The sequence below is a fragment of the Lissotriton vulgaris genome, chromosome 7 (genome assembly GCF_964263255.1).
Source record: "Lissotriton vulgaris chromosome 7, aLisVul1.2, whole genome shotgun sequence".
Lineage (NCBI taxonomy): Eukaryota > Metazoa > Chordata > Amphibia > Caudata > Salamandridae > Lissotriton > Lissotriton vulgaris.
Genome location: NC_141695.1, coordinates 1,042,113,753 through 1,042,137,914, shown reverse-complemented (window position 1 = coordinate 1,042,137,914; position 24,162 = coordinate 1,042,113,753). Strand labels below are relative to the sequence as shown.

The following is a 24,162-nucleotide window of genomic DNA, read 5'->3' as shown; positions in this document are numbered from 1 at the left end:
TACAACGAGGCTTGGAAAGTCACACAAATTGAAACAGCTGAGAAAATACGAGAAATTGATCGTATTAATTTGGAAAAATCACTTTCTGTAGTGGACAATGGGTTAATGACTCTGTCCTCCAGAATATATTCGTTGGACAATATTGTATCCTCTGCCTTTGATATAATAGACAGAGACTTGCTAATGTTACAGCATGGCCAGTCACAATTACGTTCTATTGTACAATTAGGCTGGACGCTGCAAAATCTTCGTTCAGGCTATGTGCATTGGCGTTTAATAAACACAACGTCATTATTTTCCATCTTTAACCTTACTGATAAACAAATCATATTGGCACAGAAAGGAGCAGACTATACAATCCTGAGCATCGAAAAACTTGAGAGATTACCAATGACAATGTCAGAGAGTCCTGTCATTGAATGGATAATACACGGAATTATCACTATTCCGATAACAACTTTCCGATTTAAAAAGTGCCTTGAATACATACCTACTGGCCAGTATGAACGATTGGGTAAAGGATATGTAAAATCAGAATGGAAATTACCATACACACATTCTTGCTATAGTGACAGCGACAAAAATGTATTTCTTAGTGGTGAAAATTGTAAACATTCACTAAGCGGTATACTTTTGTGCCAGGATATTAATTTACACGGAGCCTGTGAAGGTAATTCTAACAACCTTTCATGCCACCAGCTTGTCACACCTGCAACTCAGATAGAGCCCTTCTTTATGCAACTTGCAAACGGGAGTTACATTCTTAGAACGGATCACAGATGTTGTGGCCTTGTGCCAGGGAAAAGTTATCTAGTAAGTGTAACATCCATGGTCAAATGCTGTATGCAGGCATTGTTTCCGAGCGGGCCTGTAGACACAGAGACTCCCATCTGGCCTCGTCTGAATCTCTATTCTATACGAATTGATACTTTAAGCAAAATGAAGTCTGTGCTTTTGCAGACAACAGTGCCCATAACGTCATCAAAAGAGACGTATGATCTTCTAGTTGCAAGGACAGCTACGGAAGTTCATGAACTTTTATCAACAAATTGCCCCGTGCATTTCGTAGAAATGCTTAGCCAACTCCTTAACATGTCTAGTGCCACAGGCATCCCAGGCATATTTAAGACGATTTTTACGGGACTGCTAACACCTTTTCAAGCAATTTTGGGAATCGTTCCTAATTTTGTCCACTCTGTTTTTGGCGGCATACCCTTATTTTTGGGACTTGTAGCAGGGATTTTATTTTTGACCCTTCTGCTTCGTTATGGCAAGCCAAAGCTCAGACATAGCTCCCATGGGAATGGAAGAGACAATCCTAGCAATGCGCTACCGGGACAGGATAACTAACGTCCTTGGATTGGCCAGGCTGAGAGATCTAAACATGACCTGGTTCCTTTCATTCAGACCTATATGGCAGAACTGTATCTTACCGGTACTTCGATGTATGCTATGCGGAGATGAGTGCGTGTTGGACATCTGTCTTTCACTTCCATCAGCAGTACCAATGGACGTCGATACTTTGCTAAGTCCGATAACGGCTCACGCATTGTGTTGTCCCCAGCGGCTACCAATCCTGATGACGGCATTCGTTGAGACTCCTGTGCTACGACTAGGTGGTAACAGTGGAGCGAGTGACAAAAGCAACATCACCCAGGTACGACCTTCTGTGAGCATTGCTGATCCTGACTATGATGACAGCAATCATTCTTACACCTGCCAAGTTACAGCACTATCGAATTTGGTTGAACTGTCACCTGATTTTGTAGACCAATTCTTTGAGAGCCTGTCTGATACGATGTTCTCACCCAAACAGAAACAATAACTTTGGAGAAGCTTTCCGACACACAGCGTTCCCATGAACTCTGAATTCGGCCTTCAGTTTTGAACAACAAAAACTGCTAAAAAGCGTTGGAACTCTATTTCCCCGTTCAAGCATTAATTCTTTTGAATTGAACACTTTTTAATATTCACCCTTTTTTTGGCACGAACAATTCTTTGCTTAAAGTAAAAACTATTCTTAGAGAACAGAAGCTTCAAACTTCTATTTCTAAACACATCTAGAGACATAACAACCTTACACCAGCCTCTAGCACATTTATTGCAATGCATTTATATGTGATGATTTATCTCGCCCTTCTTCTGTTTCAGAGATATTTCATGTGTAATTCTTTTTGCATAATCGTTCATTGATTTCATATGCAATAATTTTTGAATTATTTCTATGCTTCAAAAACGTACAGTACCTATAATTTTCACGTATTACAAAATACGCCTATTTCAAATGCATATATGTATTTTGGGGTGGGCAATGTTACACATGCATCTTATTGCTCTAGTTTTAGTAATTTGATGGACATGAACCCGTGGAGTGGGTGTTGCGTTCTAATCTAGGATCCTGATCGATACTGTGACCTTATGCCCCTATTCGGCTATAAATCCATTTATTCCCTATATTGGCATAACCGTTCAAGTGCGATATTCAGAAAGTCATCTCTGGCCTCACACGAACAGAGCCACATTCCAAAATAGTTTTCTCTGCCACTTCCTTTGCAACCAATTAGTGCAATGACAGAGCAGAAGTCACTATCTGAAGATTCCTAGATTAACACTCCGAGTTCTTCAACAAGATAAAAACTCAGCAAACCTGGAAATCCCCGCTTGCTGTGTTTTGATTAGTAATAGAACTCTAATGAGCAACTGATAGCGATCACTTCCTAAGTGACATCTTTATTGACGTCTTATGTCCAGCAAACTTACGTCAAACAAGGCACCTCTCAGGTATAAATATTACCAACGTTGCCTTAAGCTGTGCTGTGCTGAAGCTATCAATGCCATCGCTGTGTTGCTGCTGTCTACCCGTCGTTGCTGTTGGTGAAGCTGATGCTGCCAGCTATCTTGCTGCTGCTGAAGAAGCTGTCATGCTGATGACACCATAGCTGCTATCGCTACTACTATTGCTGCCAACTAGCAAACGATGGTGTGGTGAACTTAGGAGCTGAACAGCCGTCCCTCTGCAAGAGCCCAGCAGATGCAAGCTGCCCGCGGACGCTGTCCCCCCTCCTTCTCCTCCTCGACGCGCTGAAGAGAGGCGCTGCCTTTCTCCTGCCGAGAAATCCAGCTCCAGCGTTTCTGGTCTACCCTTGCGGGTGACTGGGATACCGAGTTTCCCTGAAGGAGATACCAGACCTCCATCATTCTATTCAGAGGTATGGTGTTGACTAAACCCTTAGTGAGAATTCTTGAAGCAAACCTTGGCAAAACCAACTTAACTTAAAGCTACTTACTTACTCCCCTCCCAAGTATTAGGCTTAGGTCAGGTACACTGGGGTAGGCGTAGTTAGAAGCACCAGTTGAGTATTTTAGCCTAATGTATATATGAATGTATATATGTTTTATTACTTTTAAACCATTGTATGGCTAAGAAACCATATCAATGCTTTTACAGTATTATCTCGCAATACTTATCTTACTGTACGTACTTTTTATCATAACAAGTCTTGCAATTGTGGCAATACATTTCTCTTGTACGAGAAGAAAGACTGTTCAATAAATGTTAACCCTTTATTGACAAACGCCCGTCTCTCTATTCTCTACATATTGTGAAAGTAAACTGCACTAACCTGACTGAGTAAAATAACTGTCTATTGTTTCACACGACCCTAGAGATTGACTCTTGATCTGAGGAGCAAAGTTGTCATGTTGCACGGTTGTTGGAAAACTGAATCCCTTCTTGTCTGTGCCAGGGAAGCTGATCACTTCCTATTCAGTCAAGAAAGTTTCCAGTGACCTCTGAGCTAGTTGGTAACAAACCCAATTAAGTTTAACATAGTCAGTGGAGGCCTGGAAGATCCGCACTTCTACGTCGATACTACTGTTTATGTTATTCCAATGCGCAGGGCCTAGTGGGAAACTAGGAACTACACTACAGTGTTACACACTTTAAACCGCCCTCCACTTTCATCCCCCTCATGCCCAAGGACGCAATTGACACATTTAGTGACATTGTAATAGAAGACCTGAAGAGGTTACAAACTATCACTTCAAGAAAGGCCAAGAGACAAAAATACATGGAAAAACAATATACAAACCTCATGAAAAAGCTTAGAAATAATTCTAACCTTATAATCAATAAAGCGTATAAGGGAGGCAATATTGTTAGTTGGCCACGAACCCTTTACATGGAAGAAGCCCATCGACACTTGGATGATACAAACTGTTACAGGAAAGGGAATTTTAATGACATAAGGTGTCTAAAAGACATAGTACACAAAGAGCTTAATCAATGGAAGAGAGGACTCTTATGCAAGCAAGAACATGCTTTTTTAAAGAATGATTTTCCGGTGACACCGACCTTTTATCTCATTCCTAAGATTCACAAACGAATTAACCCGGTACCTGGACGACCAATTATCTCAGCCCAGGGGAGCTTGCTGGAAGCAGTCTCTAAATATGTGGACCACTTCCTACATGACTTTGTAGAGAATCTTCCCTCATTCATCAAGGATACAGGACACTTTCTCAACAAGCTCAAGGAATTTGAATTGGAACCAGACTTCGTACTTATTGCCCTTGATATCAGCACACTATATACTAGTATCCAACATGCAGATGGGCTTAATGCTGTCAAATATTTTTTAGACAAACGTAGTATCTCATTTAGACAGCATAATGCTATGTTGCTTAGGATGATACAACTTTGCTTACCGAATAATTATTTTCTGTTTAACAGGGAAGTGTACCAACAGCAAAGGGGTGTGGCTATTAGGGCATGCTTCTCCCCAACCTATGCATGCTTGAATGTTGGGTGGTGGGAGAAGCATGTCCTCATGGGTACGCGCAAACTTAAGTTTTCTGACAACATAGTCCATTTTTGGAGATTCATAGACGACATTTGCATGGTATGGAAAGGGTCACAGGAATCCGCTAGGGACTTTGTGAATGTAATAAATGAAAATGATTTAAATCTCAAATTCACGTCCCAAATAAGTACAACCCATGTTCAATTCCTTGACGTAGAGGTCTATATCAATGAGAATAAAATTGAAACTAGGCTGCACCGGAAAATCACAGCGGGTAATGCAATTTTGCATGCAAGAAGTGCCCATCCAGGCCATCTGATTAAGAGCATATCCTATGGGGAGTTCATCAGAATACGTAGGATATGTAGCTCGGATTCTGAGCTGGAGGCATGCCAAACTGAGGCCCACAACAGATTCCTTGCCCGCGGCTACTGCCCAAAAGAACTCAAGCACTCCAGAGATAAAGCTAACAGTAAGAGCAGAGAGGAGTGCCTGACAGGCAGCGTTAGCAGCAGCCAACTACAAAGCAACCATGACCCCAGTGAGGAAAGAGAGAAAGTAGGCCTTATCACGACTTACAACACAGAGGAAAGAAAAGTGAGGGGGATATTGAAAAAACATTGGCCACTACTTAAGACAGACATCAGTTTAGCCCCATTACTACCAGAGGAGCCATCTATCACTTTCAGGAGGGCCCCATCCATGAGGGATTCCCTTGTGAAGTCAAGTCCTGAAGTGAAGAGTATAAAAAACTGGTTATCCAACAAATCAGGTTTCCGCAGGTGCATATCATGCAGAGCATGTAAATTTGGTATTAATACCAGCGAGTATTGCTCTGCGTTTGATCCTAACCCAATTCAGATCAAATGGTTGTATACATGCCGCACAGACTTTGCGGTATGTGTACTTGAATGCACCTGCGGGCTCAAATACATAGGCAGCACAAAACTACAAGCCTTTAATTGGATCCTCCACCACTTGAGGGCAATTATAAATTCAGATGCCAGTTATCCAGATGCCTGCCACTTCGAATTGGTTCATGGAAAAAATCTGAATGATCTGAAGTATTTCATAATTGATGCAGTACCCAAAAATATAAGGGGAGGTAATAGAGAGAAGCAACTTAGGCAGATAGAAAGCAAGTATATTCTCTTGTTAGACACTAGGATCCCAATTGGGATGAACACGGGGAAAATTTACACAGTTTCCTGTAGGTTCTTACAACTGCTTTCGATCTTTAAAACTTTGTAAGAGGAAAAATTAGTTTACCCCCCTGTTTGAACTCAGCAGTTGTGGGTGGTTCCATACTTTTCGATCCTGGAACCCCACTATCTATTTAACGTTAGTGTCCTGCTAATACAGGTGTCTCCATAACCAGCTCCGCATCAATATATAGACAGTTTCATTCAGTTATATATATTCCAGTAGTTTTGCACTTTATGAATCAAGCACTTGCACTTTAAAGATGTGATTAGTAAGCCATCACAACATCTTAGTGCCAGGGATCAAAACAAATCCTAGTTATTACAACTACAAGATGACTAACATATATATGAATTAGTTTAGGCATTATGTCTTAATAATCATGTGGAACATGTCATCCGCTCATGTGTTTTTAACAGATCAAATTAATTTTAATGCTTTTTTCTAACTTGGAGATTTGATATGTCATTTTTAATATCTTTTTACCCAAGATAATTTTAGAAATTTGCATTTCGCACATATTTGCACATAATTTACACTTGCACTTTGTTTTTGCTCACAGTGTACATCAGGAGGTAATAGGAAGTCATTAGGACTGTGGGCAGGAAGTTTGGAGAACAGATAATAATACTTGATATGGGTTTAACAGATGTGAAGTAGTGTGGCTCAGTGAAGTAGTGTGGCTCACTGGTTAGAGGCGGCAGACCCGAGAGCAGAGGACGGCCCGGGACCAGGGTTCGATTCCCGGTGCGGCAGGTTTCTGGACCAGGGTCAGCGGACTCGATAATTCTCTCGCCTCGGTGCCCACTCTGATCAGCGATCACACTCGGCAACTCTGGGCATTAGCTTGCCTCATCTTCACTAACGGCCCCACCAGACTGCCGGGGATGCCTGGTCTCACCCTGGAGATACCCATTAAGGGACCATCTCTCAGGGAAGCCAGGAAGGGTTTCGCAGCGGTCGAAGCGCCTTGGGACCCTACGGGTAAGTAGTGCGCTATATAAATGCCTATACATTTACATTTACATGTACAACAACTAAATAGAGATGCAACATTTTATCCAAAAATATTTTTTTAAATATTTTTTTAATTAATTCAAATTCTAATTTAGGGTGTGTTGTTAATTATGCCTCTTATTTTGTCTATGTATATTTATAGTTATACTCATATTTATATTGCGCATTTGCACTATTATTTGACATTCAAGAAGGTTCCTTTGCCATAAGTATGTTTCCTATGTCTATGCACCTGGTGACCTGTGTTAATCAATTATTCACAGTACTTAAGCACTCCCATTGGTCCTGAATGTCATGTGAACAAGGCTGCGGTGACGTAGCCGAAACGCGTCATGCTGGTGACAATGGAGAAATAAACCACTCGAAATACAATTTTCTTGCGTTTTGTGATCTTTACCTGTGGAGGCTTCGGCGATTGTGGCCGAGGTTCAGGACTCGAGGATTATATATATATATATATATATATATATATATATATATATATATATATATATATATATATATATCCGAGTCTCCTTTTTAAATACTCTCCGGGAGTGCAGCGTTATTTTCCTTTGGTGGAGAGATTGACTCGGCTAAATTTCAGGCCCAATGCCAGCTCCAACTGACCAAGAGTGCACTAGACTGATCCACCTTGTTGGGGGAGATATATACACACACACACAGCAGCGATGGCCACTGTGTAGTTATGGTTCAGATGCACTTTTAACCTTTGACCCTATGGGCTGATTTTCATCAAATCTGGAAATCGATTGGCATAGTCTGAAACCGGTCTCAGGATGCTTTGTTTCTGGTCCGGAGGGGACCTGGCCCGGAAGTATGGGGAGGCTAGTTCCCATAAGGAGCAGAGTCAAGACTGAGTTGCATGTGGCTAGGTCTAAACGGGAATGGTGTGCAAGCAAAAAAAGATGGATTTAATCCCAGACTGGACTAAGGTGAATGTTTGACACTTTTCAGCATTCCTTCATATATATAAATAAATAAATAAATAAATAATACACAATAGCGATGGACACTGTGGGCCTTATTTAGGAGGCGTTGCAGCAGTTTTGCGCTTCTGTTGCATCACTTTTTGTGACGCATCGGCGGCGTAAAACATGCCTCCTGTTGCGCCCTATTTACAAAGTGTGGCATCTAAGCAGATGCGTCACTCTGTAAACCCCAGTGCTACATTATACCTGCGTCAGGTATAATGTATGCAGGGTGGGCTTTCCCACGTAAGTAAGCCTCGTAGCAGTGACACAGTGAAACCTACCAGATTTCACTGCGCTACTTCTAGGGTGCAAATGCGTCAATATCTAACGCCTGCCTCACAGCTGACGTAAGACTGACGCAGGCCCTTTCACATGGGGCTTGCCCCATGTGAAAGGACACATTTTTGGATTTGCGTCACTTTTGTGGCACTTTAATGACTTTGTGGTACAAAGGAAACCTTCCTGGGTCTTTATTACAGAGACCTGAGGATCTACCTCGGCCGGCCCTGACCTAGTGGAGGCTATTCCCGATGGCTATGCCTTGACCAGAATGGACCGTATGGGTGGAGGTCTGGGAATACTGTGTAAATACTAGTTTACCTGCCGTATCGACCCCCTCTCATCCCCCAAGGAGAAATATGAGGCACTACATTTCACAATTCAATTAGCTCCCTCTGTTTCCTTCACTGGTATCCTTTGCTATAGGCCCCCTGGCCCAAGGACCGATTTTTGCCACAATTTACTCACCTTACTAGAACCTTTCATTAGCAAGCCCAAGCTCACCCTTCTAGGTGACTTTAATTTCCATCTGGAACTATCAGAGGATAACACCACCAAATCACTAACAGAGGCTCTAACCTCTTGTGGACTTAACCAATAAGTCGATGGTCCTACTCACACTGCTGGACATACTCTAGATGGCATTTTCTCTAACGATACCAGACTGGGGATCGATACTCCGATTCCCCTGTCCTGGTCTGACCACTCGGCTATTCCCTTCCATTTTACCTTTATCCTTTCCGGTTCCGATCTAACCAATAAAAAAGGATGGGAGACTAGGAGGAACTATAATAACGTAACCAATATTACGCTCGCTCCCTTCCTGACTGATATTCATCCCCTCGTTCGGACTGATGCTAACGAGGCCGCTGCGGCTCTGTCCGCCGCGCTTACTTATGCCCTGGATTCGCTAGCACCCCTTAAAAAACACTACTCTGCCAGGAAGAGCCCCTCATCACCCTGGTTCTCAGAACAACTTAGATCTCTGGGGCAGAAATGCAGACAGAAAGAAAGAGCCTGGTATGCCCACCAGGACCCTTTGAGGAAAAACCTACATAAGTCCGCCCTGAGAGAATATAAAAAAGCTATTGACGAAGAAAAAAAGAACTACTTTAACAAAATCACTACCTCTTTGAAATCCTCCAGGGAACTTTTTTAAATTATTGATACCTTGGCCACTCCCAAAACAACTGAATCAGTGAATGATTCGCAAGAACTCTGCGACGATATCGCAGGATTCTTCCACTCCAAAATCGCGGACATTTACAGCTCCCTCAAATCCTCCATTACTTCATTAGATGCCAAAAGTACACTTCCGCCCTTCCCCTCCTCTCCCTTACATACGGAGACCACTGATTCTGATTCCCTGCCAAATTTCTCCAGTTTTCCTCATATATCACTTGAGGAACTAAACCACCTTCTCGATGCTACCAAATCTTGCTCTCCTCTTGATCCCTGCCCGCTAAAAATCTTGAAGGCCTGTAAAGAGTCTGCCCTCCCTCCCCTCCTGCAAGTTATGATTATGGCCATTGACGAGGGATCGTTCCCAATTCCTTGGAAAGCGGCAGTTGTAAAGCCCCTTCTAAAGAAACCCTCCCTCAATCCGGAAGTCCTAAAAAACTTCCGACCAATATCTTTGCTCCCAGCCCCTGCAAAGTTGCTTGATGCCCACCTCAACTCTCATCTGACCTTATATCTTGAAAAAACGGGTCTTCTTGACATATCCCAGCATGGGTTCCATGCTGCTCACAGCACCGAGTCCGCCCTCACGGTCGTGGCTAATAACGTCCGCACCAAGGTGGACAGAGGTCGGACAACTATGCTGGTGCTCCTCGATCTCACGGCAGCTTTTGATACCCTATCCCCTCCTATCCTGGTTGACCGGTTGAAGGGGATAGGGGTGAGGGGAAGTGCCCTAAATCTTCTGTCTTCTTTTCTCTCGCAGAGACAGCAAAGGGTCCAACTTGGTGGCTTTTTGTCCTCCTTCCAAGAGGTGCAATGTGGGGTTCCTCAGGGCTCGGCCCTGAGTCCCCTGCTATTCAACATCTATGTAACCTCACTTGCTGAGGTAATAAGATCTTTTGGGTATCAAATATTATCTTATGCAGACAATACCCAAATTATCATTTCCTCTACCTCACCGACCACTGAGGCCGCTTTCAAATTTCGAACCTGTATGGAAGCGGTCTCTAAGTGGATGGTGCGCAATTACCTGAAGCTCAACGGTGAGAAGACGGAGGTCCTAGTCTTTGGAGGAAATCCCGACATCTGGTCCAAGGACTGGTGGCCTCCCTCTCTAGGAGACTGTCCCCAACCCACCAATTCGGCCAGGAACCTTGGTGTTCTCTTTGACTCGGCCCTCTCCTTTGAACTTCAGGTAAACAGAACTGTATCCACCTGCTGTAATACCATCCGCATGCTTAAAAAGATTGCTCCCTATTTGTCACCTGACGCCCGCAAGCCGTCAACCGTTGCCCTGGTATCTTCCAGGCTTGACTATTGCAACGCACTGTATGGGGGCATAAATAAGAAAGCCCTCCATCGTCTTCAGACGGTCCAAAACTCTGCTGCTAGGATGGTCCTAAACCTCCCAAAGCTATCATCTGCTACTCAGGCCAGAAAGGATCTCCACTGGCTGCCCATACATGCCAGGATTTCCTTTAAAATTATATGTCTGGCGCACAGAGTCGTGTTCGGCTCTGGCTCCAATGGCATAAAGGCTCTGGTCAGCCCCTACTCCCCCAAGAGAACCCTCCGATCATCTTCAAGAAATCTGCTGGCGGTCCCCAGATTTAAAAAAGCGAAATGGGGAGGAAGAGCCTTTTCCACTCTGGCCCCTAAATTGTGGAACAACCTCCCCTCCGAGCTGTCTAACCAATCTTCCCTGATCATTAGGGTGACCAGACGTCCCGGTTTTCCCCGGACGGTCCCCGTCTTTGGCAAAGTGTCCTCGTGTCCCGACACTTTTCCCAAAGTTAGTCAAATGTCCCCGTTTTAGAACAGTGTCCGGGGCAAACAGAGAAATGTCCCGTTTTTTTTACTGTTCTGGTTGCACGCATGCTCTGTTCGCACTGCGTGTGACGTCACTGAGGTGAGCGCCGTAGCAGGGGAAATCCTTTGAAGAGACATATTCTCTCTGGATTTCCCTTCTTTGCCCACGTCGCAGCGCCACCTACGTCATCGTTGCATTGCACCATCGCACAGCAGCTGGTCAGAACCACCTGTGACCGGCATGACCCTGATTTTACCTTCAGTCAGTGTGGCCCTGCTCTGCCTTAAAGCGAGCGAGGGTCATCAAGCCACACAACGAGACTTGCCCTGCCAGCCTGCAACGTGAGTATTGTAATCCCCTTCCCCGGAGCAAACCACCTTGCCCGACTTTGATGAAGCCAGAGTTCAGCTAGGGAAAGATTGCCATGTGAATGGTCCAATAAACGTCCTGTAAACACCTGACAAAGACCGTTTCTGATTAAAAACATTATTTCTTGACGGCACATATTTCACTTTAGCACATTATTCTACGTCACTGCACTGGCATCTGTAAAAAGTAATAACTTTTAAAATCAGGGACTTTGCCCGCCTCCTGTGTCCTGACAAAACTGCCTCATTGGACCATGCGCATCGATAAAAGAAACATTATTGCTAGGGCAACTGGAATTATTTGATTCTGGGTCACAGCGTTTTCTGTATATTTATAGATTTACTGCATTTGCTACATAATTCTCCACCTGCCGCATAATCTGCAGATTAAAAAAAAAAATGATCAAAAGTTACTAAACCACAGCAACATATGTTTCTCCACAGTGGAATGTCCTTCGCAGGGGTTAACTGGTCATCTTTCAGTTATTTATTGCTTTATGTTGGATGTTGAACTGTGTTAACCTGTGTAACAAGCATGGGCAAAGACAAAAGATCTCGCCTTCAAGGCCTATTGAGTCTGCCGGTGTCTTCATACTGTACAGCATGAACGCAGACGCTGCACAGATAAAAACAAGCATTTGCAATGCAATAGGTCTCGCATTAGGAAAGTTTGAGCTATTGGTCTTGTAAATGACAATTTTTTTATTTATGTGTTGTTTTTGAAAATAGCTAAATTAATAGCTTTGTCATTTACAATGCCAATAGTTATAACTTTCGCAAATGTGACACCTATAGCATTTGTAATGCAACATGTTTTGTATTTACGTGACTTAGATGTACTGTGCAATGCAACAATAGGCCTTTTACACCAAACAGCATTTTAAGCTGTCTTTCAGTTTGGTCCTACTTTATGGATTTTTACCCTGTGTTTATAATTCTTCAATGAAGAATGTCTTTAAATGTGAAAGTTTTTTTAAATAAAGCAAACATTATTTATATTTGACTCAACTGTGCTGAATGTAGGGGGAGTGCTTTAAGGGAAGGAGTGTTCCACAAACAGCAGTATCTGATTTTGACGACAAACAATAGGTGTATATATATAATATATCAAACTCAATAGCGATGCACTCGTTCACTTTCTTGCGGTAAAAACAAGAGCACAAACTCCTCTTAGATTGTGCAATTTTCTTTATCATTCAAAGTTAACAATGATAACGTATACCTATTTAATGAGCAAACATACTTGGAATTTCAAGGCAAGGGTGGTCACCAAGTATAGCAAATGTTGAGGCAAAGTGTGTTTAAATGGAATTAACGGTTACTGCTGATAAAAGACCTCTGATTTGTCATCTGTAATGCTACATCTAAGTCTGTGGAGGGAGCAGTCATTGTAGTCCCTTTTCTATGTCTAGGACAGCTGTCAAATAGTCCTACTTTTATGTCGATGGTTACTGCAAACCTTAGTCCTACTTCCATGTCTATGACCTGTCCCCGTTTTTTGTTTTGAGAATCTGGTCACCCTACTGATCATGTTTCGGAAGCTCTTGAAGACTTGGCTCTTCTCCCAGGCCTATCACTGAATCTTAAATTCGATGTTTGTTTTCTGTAACTGTAATTGTCTATATATACTTTATGTTTTTAGTCTGCGCCTTGATGCCCTTTGGGCTAAGTTTGCGCACTACAAATAATCATTCACTTCACTTCACTTCACTCCAGCAATGCGTCACTTTTGTGCCATACAGATACATCAGAAATACTGACTTATCTGTAACTCCTTGCGACATGATGCGTCATACAGTAAATATGATGCATCAATCATGTCGCAAGGAGGGCGCACTGAGAAGTGACACATCGCTGCTTTCAAGCAGCGATGCGTCAATTCTCATAAATGAGGCCCGGTGTAGTTATGGTTCAGCTGCACTTTCTATTTGAAAGGTATTTTTTGATATATGTATAACCTTTGACCCTATGGACTGATTTGCACCAAGTATGGAAACCACTTGGTGTAGTCATTTGTGGTCCAGCATGCCAATGTTCATACTGATCTGTGCAAAAGAAAAAGTTAAGGGGAGGTGAAAAATCTTTTTTTCTCATTTTCAATAGGAACTTTGCACCTACAGACCAAACCACTAAACTGATTTACATCAACCTTAGCATGAAAGCATATCTTAACTTCGAAAGCATGCTTTTGTTAGTTTGGTTTAAATCTATTCAGTATTTTTGAGATATGAGCAGTTTAAAAAAGTTGCAAGTAAACTTTAAAGTTGTAAACCTTTTGTATATCTGTGTCAAGTTTAAGTTCACTAATCATGAATTACAACTCTTGTCAATCACATTTTCAATTTTTCGACAAATGTAATTTACTGCTGATGGGCCCTCAAACTTTCCTGCCATATTGAAAATCGCGAACCAATTCTGATTTGTGATTTTAGCACAGTGTAAAAAACATTTCCTTGCTTTTCAGCTGCTTTTCCTTTTTTTCTTAATTGCACACTGCACTTTATGTTGATTTTGAGTGTGAGGTGACTTATGGGATGATTACTGTGCTGATGTGTTGACATAGTGTTTCATATGTGCCATTTCTTTGTTAGTTCAATGTCGTTCTCTAGGTTATGTAATTTAGTGTTCTTCTCGCCTCCCCCTATTCAGCTCTCTGGTCCAAATTGCCGAAAGAGCTTTTTAATGATACACACCGTTTTAACTCCTCTGCTTGCTCCCACACTAGAATGGCAATTTTGAAACTGCAGGCTCTAGTTGTTGGGAAGCAACCTTCTGCATACAATACACCCCTATTTATTGACAGATACCATGTGTACATGCAGCAAGTGTGCGGCTGGCTGGCAGAAAGTGCACCAAAGGTAAGCCCATCCGAATAGTGTCCGTGCACAGGGTCGAGAATGCTGCCCGTGTATCCTCCTACATGTGTAACAGGGTGAGTTGTGGCTTCCTTCTTAGGCATTCTGCTCTGAGGGCAATCTTACCTGATTGTCCCACCAACATTACTGGTGCTTCAGATTTCATCTGCCCTCATACTCCCAACTTCTTTTCTTAGCAATACTCAAATTGTTCCCCGGCTACTTGTCACGATAATGATGAGTTGGGAAATAGTGTATGTTTTGTGGTGAATGTGCGGGCCCTTCAAATATTTAGGGCCTGATTTACGTCTTGGTAGATGGGTTACAACATCACAACAGTCATGGATATCCCGTCCGCCAAAATATAAATCCCATTATATTCTATGTTTCAGGACATCCGCCAAGATCTAAATCAGGCCCATTGTCTACTGAGGGCTAGAAATTTGACCAAATGTTCATAACAAAAACTGAGTCATCAGACGACGCAGCACTGGAATTGATGTCTGCTATCCTGCATGGATATGCTCTTTGCTCTGTAAATCACCTCTCCTCAGCAGGTGAAGAGGTGGCATTGATACTTAAAAGAGAGGTTTTGGTATCCTTTTGGAGCATACATTGCCTGTTGGAGATATTGTCTCTCACTCTCGCCCTCAATGTAAAGCGCTCTGTAAGATCTTTGCTAATGTACAACCCTTCAGGTTCTACAAAAAAAGCCTTAGCCTTCTTCCAGGAGGTTATTTTCTTAGTCTTTCTGGAAACTAATATGATAAGCCTTGGCGATTTGAATTAGACCTAGACAATGCATTTGATACTGATGCCTCCTAACTACTGGACATATTCTCCACCATCAACCCCATCCAACATGTCCAGGGGCCTACTCACTCAGCAGGACACACTCTAGACCACATCTATGCTAGATGTGATCCTATTAATATATGCCTTTGCCTAGATCTGCTTTGGACTCACCATAAACAGTGTTTTAGGGTACACGGTAAGGATTACAGAAAAGGACGTCCTCAAACCAGAATGAAAACTAAGTATCGTCCATGGTAGAAACCGTGTAAGAAGAAATGTATTAATACTTTCATAGCATCCCAACTGGCTACAGCATGGCATCAATGTTTCCACAGACTTGTTTAATAGATGGGCTGCTGATGCCCTAGATGCTACCCTCCCGAAGAAATGGGTAATTTACATCATTCTATCGCTTCTGCTCCTAGGTATTTTAACCCTAGCTAAATGTAAATGTAAAAAGTAGGAAAGGGCTTGGCTTGGAGGCACACTTATAACCCCACAGATAAACTTACCTACAAATCACAATTAAAACTAAACAAGGAGCTAGTATCTATTGCACAAGCCAACTATTTTCAAAACCATATTATCTCAGCTCAGAAGGAGCTTTTTGCAGTTTATGAGTCCTTAGCTAATAGCGATGACTCCACCCCTAAAACTCTACTCAACAACTGTGTTTTGATTTACAGGCTTTTTTCATAACACTATTTATTTGCTCCTGACATCTTTTCTGCCTGCTACTCCAACTGTCTCATGGCCAAAAAACATGTATGCCAGCCTAATGTTTTGGCCAGCTTTTAACCCGGTTTATCATGCGTTATCCAAATAAAGTTGCTTGCTATCAATTCTGGCTCCGCATTGGACGCTGTGCCCCCTAAGATCTTCAGTACCATTGGCCAATCTGTCACCCCAAGGAATACATCTGTATGTAATCAATCCTTCACCACCGGTATAGTCCTGTCTTTTTGGAAGACCGCACTTCTGTTCCATTTCTGAAGAAGCCTACCTGGGATCGCTTCAACTATCACCCTTGTTTGCTCCTTTGAGTGATGGTAAAGATTTTGAAGATTGACTTAATTGTGAGTCATCCAAACACATTCAGAATAACAACTTCGCAATACTTCAGTTGGGCTTTTGATCCACACTGAGTACAGAGACCGTTTTGATTGGCACCACTAATGGTATCCAAATTATGCTGGTTCTGTGGCCCTCATCCTATTAGACCTTTCGGTGACTATCAACACAGTATCTTATAACCTCCTTCTGAACAGACTTTGCCTAAATTGTGTCCAAAGCATGTCTCTTTACTTGTTTAGATCCTTTTTGTGCTTCCACTCACAAGCGGTTTTACTTGCCCATTACCGCTCATCCTTTAAGGTTGATCCTATTCAACCTCTAGCAGATCTAATTTCGCTCTCCAACTTCCAATTTTACATGCTCTTTGGCTGATGGCACTCAGCTAATTCTTCATTTGGAAGATGGGTCTGACTTAAAAAACCATTTAAAATCTTGCTTGTTTGTGGTTGCTGAGTGGATAAATACCAATGAAAGACTGGATTCAGATAAAACTGAGGTCTTGGTGCTAGGAAACCCTGCTTGCTGGTTGTCATCTTGTGACCTCCTTCTTTGAAGGCTGGGTCTTGTCCCCGTAACTTGGGAATTATCTTTGATGTCCAGAAACTTATTTTCACCTGTTTCCTTACCATAGAAATACTTTAAAAATGTGTACCTCTCTTCCCTGCTGCCTGTAGGCAACATTTGATCCAATCGCTGATCTTGAGAAGATTCCTGCAATGCTTTGTTTGTGGGACTGACATTCTATCTGTCTCACAGGCTACAGTTCATCCACAATGAGGAAGCTAAATTAGTATTCAACATTACCCAGCTGTGTCAGTGATTTCTTTTGATCTTAGCCTTTTATTCAGCATTCTCTAATTGCATTCTGCAATGCCAGGACTCCCTCAGGTATTTGCGTGCTCTAAAAAACCTAAAATCTAATTCAAAGCAAGAGGGCAACCCTCAAACATGAAAGACGCAATGTCAGTGCAAAGTGATACGAAAAGCACTGTGCGGAGAGACCCCCAAAGCATAGACAATCCAAGTTCCACAAGAGGAAAAACATAAGAAGGGATGTGTGAATTGAAAATTAAAAAGTAATCGCTATCTCGCAATCTGCCATTTTACGTAACTGATTTGACCGTCATTTTATGAGTTACTCGTGAATGAATTATGATTTGCAACTTTTCCATGGTGGAAAAAATAATCCACAGCCAAGTGGAGACACTGTAACAAATCAGCTGACCCCAGGGCACAAGTGGTAGGGACCTAGAGGTGAGGAAACAACAAGCCTGCCCCCAATCTTGCAGAGGTTGGCTCCTGGTTGGGGAGCCAGGAGCAGTGGGGGTTGGCTGCATGCAGCAGGGATTGACTGATAGCAGTGGGAATGTCCTCAGTGCAGATTGGTTGAAGGTCATCCCATGCCAGCAGAGCAATTAATGCTGCACATATCCAAAGGCTGTGCGCAGCAGTGGTTGGCTGCACATTACAGTCCATAGGGCTGAGAGATTGTCCGTCATATGTCAGGAGAACCAGTTAAAGAAAGAAGGGATGGGCCAAGGATCTCTGACAAGCTTGTAAGACCAGGGCTTTAAGTGAGATGAAAAAACTAGGGGGGGTCTCTCAAAGGGGCGTGGCTAATGTAATTAAGGGCGTGGCTTAGAAACAGCCAGGCTAAAAATCTGTGCTTAGCATAATGTGCCGCCCAACTGGCATTTTACTATTTCTGTCATTGCATCCAGATATATGATACAGCAAGTAACATCATACCTACAACAAGTCAGGACTATTGGCTTTGTCAGTGGTTGTTAGTTGCATAAGATAGATAAGCAGCAACCGTGGCTTCTATATAATATTGAAAAAGCTTCCAATTAAAGCCCTGGTGACACCACGACAAAGTTGCTGCTCCTGAGTTTCAAAAAGAGAAGGGAAATCCTGAGAAGTGAGCAGTGTGATCACGCCACATTAGTGTGTCTGCTGTCACTGCAGTCAGGAAAAAATGAGCCGCCTGTGCCAGGGCACAAAACAGAGCCCGATAGAGACCCGTTTCGAGGCCTCCTTTAAAAAATTGCGGGTGCTCAGCGCCGACAGGACCCGGCCCACTTAAAGCCCTGAGTAAGACTAGGGCAATGCTAGTCTTCTGACACAGAGAGTGGGCTTGACAGTTATTCATCAAGCCAGGTGCATTCAGTCACGTTAGGTGAAGAACCAATCCCTTCTTAAAGCTCTGCTCTCTGGCACTCGGTAAACATCTAAGGTAGAAACATAAGTGCCGGTCCCCAAAAATATGTGCCGGTGGCCCCCAACGATTAAGCACTGGAACCAGTCACTTTAGGTGGCCTTGCACCTTTGAAAGGACAAGAGTAAGACTGGCAGAAATCAACTTACATTGCTAAGGGCCTCCACTCCCTGTTGTCATGTCTTCGCAAGCACTGATTAATCGAAAACGCTTAGCTTTTGTACAATGCATGCACCGTACACCGACTCAGGCAGACACAGCAAGACTGTTTTCGAAGTGCAATCACAGAAAACTACACCAACAGGCACCTTTGTACTCAGGTTGTAAAAAAGCAGGCACACATGCAAATACACGGTCACAGATCCGTGCACTCCTCTATGTGCAAAAACAGGAAAGCTGCACTACTAAAGCCAATATGCTACCTGATCTGTGTGTGAGGGACTGCACAAGGTGCCTGTGCTGTACCTTCTCTGTATGTGTAAAAGACGGCGGCACCTCCTGTGGTCCATACTCATGACTGGAACATCCATTCCCTCTTTGACCCTGCACTTAACAAATGTGCCCTGTGGCCCCACAACAATTTGCACCCTGTACCATGTGCTCACCATCTGTCACTTACATCCAGCAGAGGTAACGCATTGACATCAGCAGTGTAAACAGCACAAGCCGCTATCACATTGAAACTACAAATTCCTATCTCCGGACCAATTTACTCAGATTTGTTTCAAAAGCCTCTTCGGAGTAATAGCTTTTAGATATTAGAATGGTACAACATCAGTCTTAGAACCTGGGTAAACGAATATGCAAAATTTTAATATCAAAACACAATGGTTCCAATAAATCACAGCCATGCGTGTCAGATGAACTCAGTTTCCACTAAATAAAGCAAGAAAAAAGCAGAGAGGCTGGAAACTCAGTGACATGATGGTAATAAATCGAAGTTGGCAGATGGTAGAAAGATGTTCAAAAAAGCTGGCTTGATGCAACAGCTTCAATTTAAGAAGACTTCACATGATAAAACGATTTCAATCGTGAGGTCTTTAAGCCCCACATTTTGTAGGGTGATCCACGCTAATCCAGGAGGGATTTAAGATGCTACCTTCATTTATCAGGCATACTGCCAATACCTCATGTAAAGGAAGGGCGATCCCAGCTAAGCTATGCGAAAGAACCATAGGCATCTTCTTGTTTAAAAAAAGCCTGACTTTGATTTGCTTGATTCCAAAACCTACCGTCCAGTCACCTACATTTCTGGCTTCCTAAGGTCTAAGAGAACCTAGCTACAATTTAGCTGCAGGAGTTTCAGTCGAACTATATTTTCTGAACAGTCCGGCTTGTGTCGTAGCAGAGGAACAGACCGTCTTGCAGAATGTTCAATCCTGAGTTTCGTTGATTTGGGGGGCCTGGCCCTACTGATGCTGCTGGACCTCTCGACCGCGTCTGACACCCTTGACTAGGTCACGCTTTTGAAAATACTGGCTGGGGTGGCAGGGACCTCTTTCAAACGGCTGGAGTCTCTCCTGTCAGGGCTCAGCTAAGGCCTTTTCAGCTCAATGTAGGCAGCTGATGTTGATATTTTTTCCGATGATGACCTTAGTCTCTGCTGAGCGATCGACCCATAGCATTTGGTTGCCTTTTAATAAACATTGCCTGATCTGTGATATATTTTTTAATGTAGGGTGCAGCCTTGTGCCACTGCACTGTACCATTATGTTATGTAGAAGAATACAAGAATGATCTATGAACTAGAATTGATGCAAAATGGAAATATCGTGTAGGGTATTAGCATCAGGTAACTGAAGTTTATTAAGTCCCCTGAAATGAATGCAAAGAACAGTGCTGTGTTTCTTGCGAGTGACTGTAAAAGTAGTCTAGAGCGTTACTATTTTTGTAGAGAAACAGTGATTGAGGTTGTGTTGATTGTGGGAGCAAGAAATTAACACACAGACTAAAATCCTAAATATAGCATTGCGGCTGAATGGTCAGATAGGCACCCATGGTTAGAATCAAAATCTACTGAGTAGGGTAACAAGTGACTTCAATGAAATCTTTGTGTCAAGGTAAAAACTGATAGTGTGTGATTGATTTTTATATATGCATATATCACAAAACGGATTGGATCAATCTAAACCACTTTGTGACGCAAAAGTGCCTGTCCAGTCATAATGTTAGGTGATGCTCAACTTGAATGGGAACACAAGCAACTGAGGAACATTTTCGCCTTGCCCAAAAATCGATCGAGTAGCTCTCTATGCCATAACAATTCAACATGTGCCAAATCGATGAGGCGTAATAAGTTCAAAACACCTGGAATTGGTTGCATGCCTATTTACAATGGATACCACCTAGCTGATTGGTCTGCAGGCTGTGGTGTAGTCAAGAAAAGACCAATAGGATGGGAGGAGCCAAGATGGCGACCGGAGCGGACGTGTAGGCTCTCGGCTCCGCCGGCCCTTGAATCCCGCACCAGAATCCTGCTCGATATCCTGAAGCACGTCACCAGCGGGACGTGCGGTAAGATGTGCTGACTTCGCCAGCGTTCCTCCGGGTCCTCTGAATGACCGGTAACCGAAGATATCCTGGAATTGCCTTACTGCCCTGGACCCCAGCTTGTATCGCTGCGCACCGCCGGACCTCTGGGGCTCCGTGACGGCCGGGCTGTTCGCTTGGAGCCGGAGTGTGGGAAGTGCCGCCTTTGCTCAAGTCATAGAAAATCCTGCACAGTCTGCCAAGATTCTATCGCGCATTGGAATTGTAGCGCGAGTGCGTGGCGAGGACGCATGGGATGAAAGGCTCCTTTGCAGGGCACCGACGGAGTGCTGCTTAGACCCCATCGCTGCTCCTGCCTGGCATCGGCGAGCCCCCCCCCCCTCCGCCCTGACTAACCAGCTATGTCGATTCGGCTCCATGCGAAAACCGCTGGCCGAGAGATGACCCTGGAGACACCGAGGGCTTGAATTGATCATCGGTAGTGCCTCGCGAACCCCCACCCTCCAGCTCTAGTACTAGATCGTCGGCAAGATGGCGATGCCTGTTTGCTTGCGACGTGAGGAAGATTGTTTGTCCTCGCCTTGGAACTGTGATCCCACGTCCACGCTGGGAGCCAGCCCACATTCGTCCTCCTTTGCTTTGGAGCTACAGGACCCGCAGCCTGCGTGGTCTAATGGTGATGTTATGGCTGCTCTGGGTGAATTACGATTCGCGCTGGAACATGGCTATCGTGCGCTGGGCGAAAAGCTTGATGCCATTGTGGTCGACCTGGGGCGGGAGCGGAAGGTCTGTCCCCCACAAAGTCTGGATTTGCCCTTGCAGCTTGCTGACTGGGATACAATGTTTCCGAGGGCTCGTAGCACTGTTGCTACTGTTTTCACCGGTACTTGTTGCAACTCAAGGCCACCCATCGGACCGGTTAGTGCTACTTTGTTTCCCTCTCGTTCCAAGACTGACTTTCTGCCTTGTTCAACATCACCACTGTTTTGGACACCTGATACATGGCCTCTCGCCCCCTCGCTTGCTCTGTCTTTGGGGTTTCCATTCTCCCAGTTGTGGAACTTTTACCATCTGGCTGTCTGGGAGGAACTTTCAACTGAGGACAATGAACTTCTTGGAGGCTGGCGACGTCCATTTTGCGCTCATGTCCCTCCCCCTCTCTCACTTCGGCCATTTTGTTTCTTTGTCTCCGAGGGTGTTGGCTTTTCGTGGGGGGTGGGAGTGGGGGGACATCCACGATCGGGCCAGGGCTAGGCGGTTTCTTTCAGTGTAATTGACATACCGGTGGGCAGGGACTGGGTTGGGACTGCTTTTTGTCTGATTTGTATACACATTTAGCAATGACTCTCCCCATTTGCAGTATTGTTTGCTAGTTCTATCGTGCTGATGATAATTGGGGTAGGGGATGTTTATGGGGCCGGTGGTGACCGAAAGTATGTGGAACTGACCTCCCCTCGACTTGTTTTTCTTTATGGGAGTTAAAGATTAGAATGCTCTTTTCTTACTCTCTATATCTAGGTGTTATAATTCTTCCTTATTCTTTTCTCCTCTTTCTTCCTTGTCCTATATTTCGGGTTTATTGGGCGACAGACACACTGCTGGGGGGGGGGGGTAGGCCGTAGCCTCTGCATGCGTGTAGGGTGGGGGGTTGGGGGATGGGATTTTAGTTTCTTGATTTCGGTTTCTATGGTGCCTCGAATTTTTCCTTTGTTTCGTCTCCTTTTCTTTATTCTAACTTGGGTCCGTGTCTGCTGCAGCTTTAGGGTGGGTGGCGGTGGACATAGATATGATGTTCGATGTGTAACTCCTGCTGTATTACATTCGAGCTGACATGCTGCCGTGAGGGACTTGACTATTGAATAACTTGATTGCGTGGTACACTTGCTGCTACTGTCATTTCACGCCTGCACGGACTCCACTTTCTTAGCCTTCTGTTTTTATAAAAAATTAAAATGTCGTATTTCAATAGTTGCTACTAAAATGTAAAACGAACCTTCATTACTCCTGGGACGCGGGATCTCAAGTTTTACAGTGTAACTTTTAAATGCTCGCATGTCGTATTAAGATGTCACTGTGTCACCGTATTGCTGGCTTTGGTGCAACAAACGTATCCGTGGCCGGCCTGTTGGTTGTGGGCCCGTATTTGTTCTTTGCCTAATGCACAATAAAGGTTTACAAAAATTTAAAAAAAAAAAAAAAAGAAAAGACCAATAGAGTGGTATTCTACTCAGAGTAATTACCAGTGGTTCAGTATCAGTGAAACCTCCCCCCATCACTTTTTTATTCACATTGAGCTCCAAGCGTAGGGGTGGACAGAACTCGTGGAATTTAACCCTGCAGAATTCTGTGGAGTTACATAAAAACTCTGCGAGATTCAACGGAGTTCTGCCATCAGGCGGAATTAGGCACATTGCGATGCAGTCGCTGTGATTTAGCACGAGTAGCAGGTTCCACTCGGAAAAATGAGCGCAAATTGCACCACGTGGTGCATAAGAGGACCTTGAGTTGATTTTGCTGCCACTGGAGGAGATTTCTTCTGTTGTGACCGCCCACGTTTGAAAGATCTCGCTGGATGATCTCCTAGTAACCTGAAATCGCACTAGAGCAGGCCAAATTTCGCTCGCCAACTTACCATTACGGAGCTTCACTACAGAAAAACAAATCCACCACGTGGTGGCAAAATTTAGCTGGAACTCCACATTTATTCCACCAATTCCACAGGCAGAACGGAATATCACCTGTAAGCCCAGACGTGCACCCCATAGATTCCTGTGCCACAGGGGCTTAAGCTGCACCTCTCATCTAAGGTCTGATGAGGCTGAAAAGTGACTAGGGATATGGGCGCTCTTGTTTAAGGAGTGGGTAATTTGTTCCTTTTGGGGTGTGAGCAAAGGTTGATTTGATCAAGGTTGAATGGAGTTAGAAAAGTTACTTGAACAGAGCTTAAGGTGTGCACCACCAAAGTAAACCTATAAATAAATGAAACGAATTTCGATACGCGCGCTGCATCGCATTTGGCGATGCAGCGCATGCAACAAAAGTCATTTTATATTAGAGGAAGCAACAGTTCCTCCAGAGTGGAAGCAGGCAATTGT

At 43.7% G+C, this 24,162-nt stretch overlaps 1 protein-coding gene across 2 annotated transcripts in view; it reads right to left on the bottom strand.

Moving 5' to 3' along the window:
- LOC147702896 (neuropeptide Y receptor type 6-like) overlaps nt 1-24,162 on the bottom strand; it is a 411,642-nt gene that overhangs the window by 250,048 nt on the left and 137,432 nt on the right. The gene's annotated exons all lie outside the window — the stretch shown is intronic.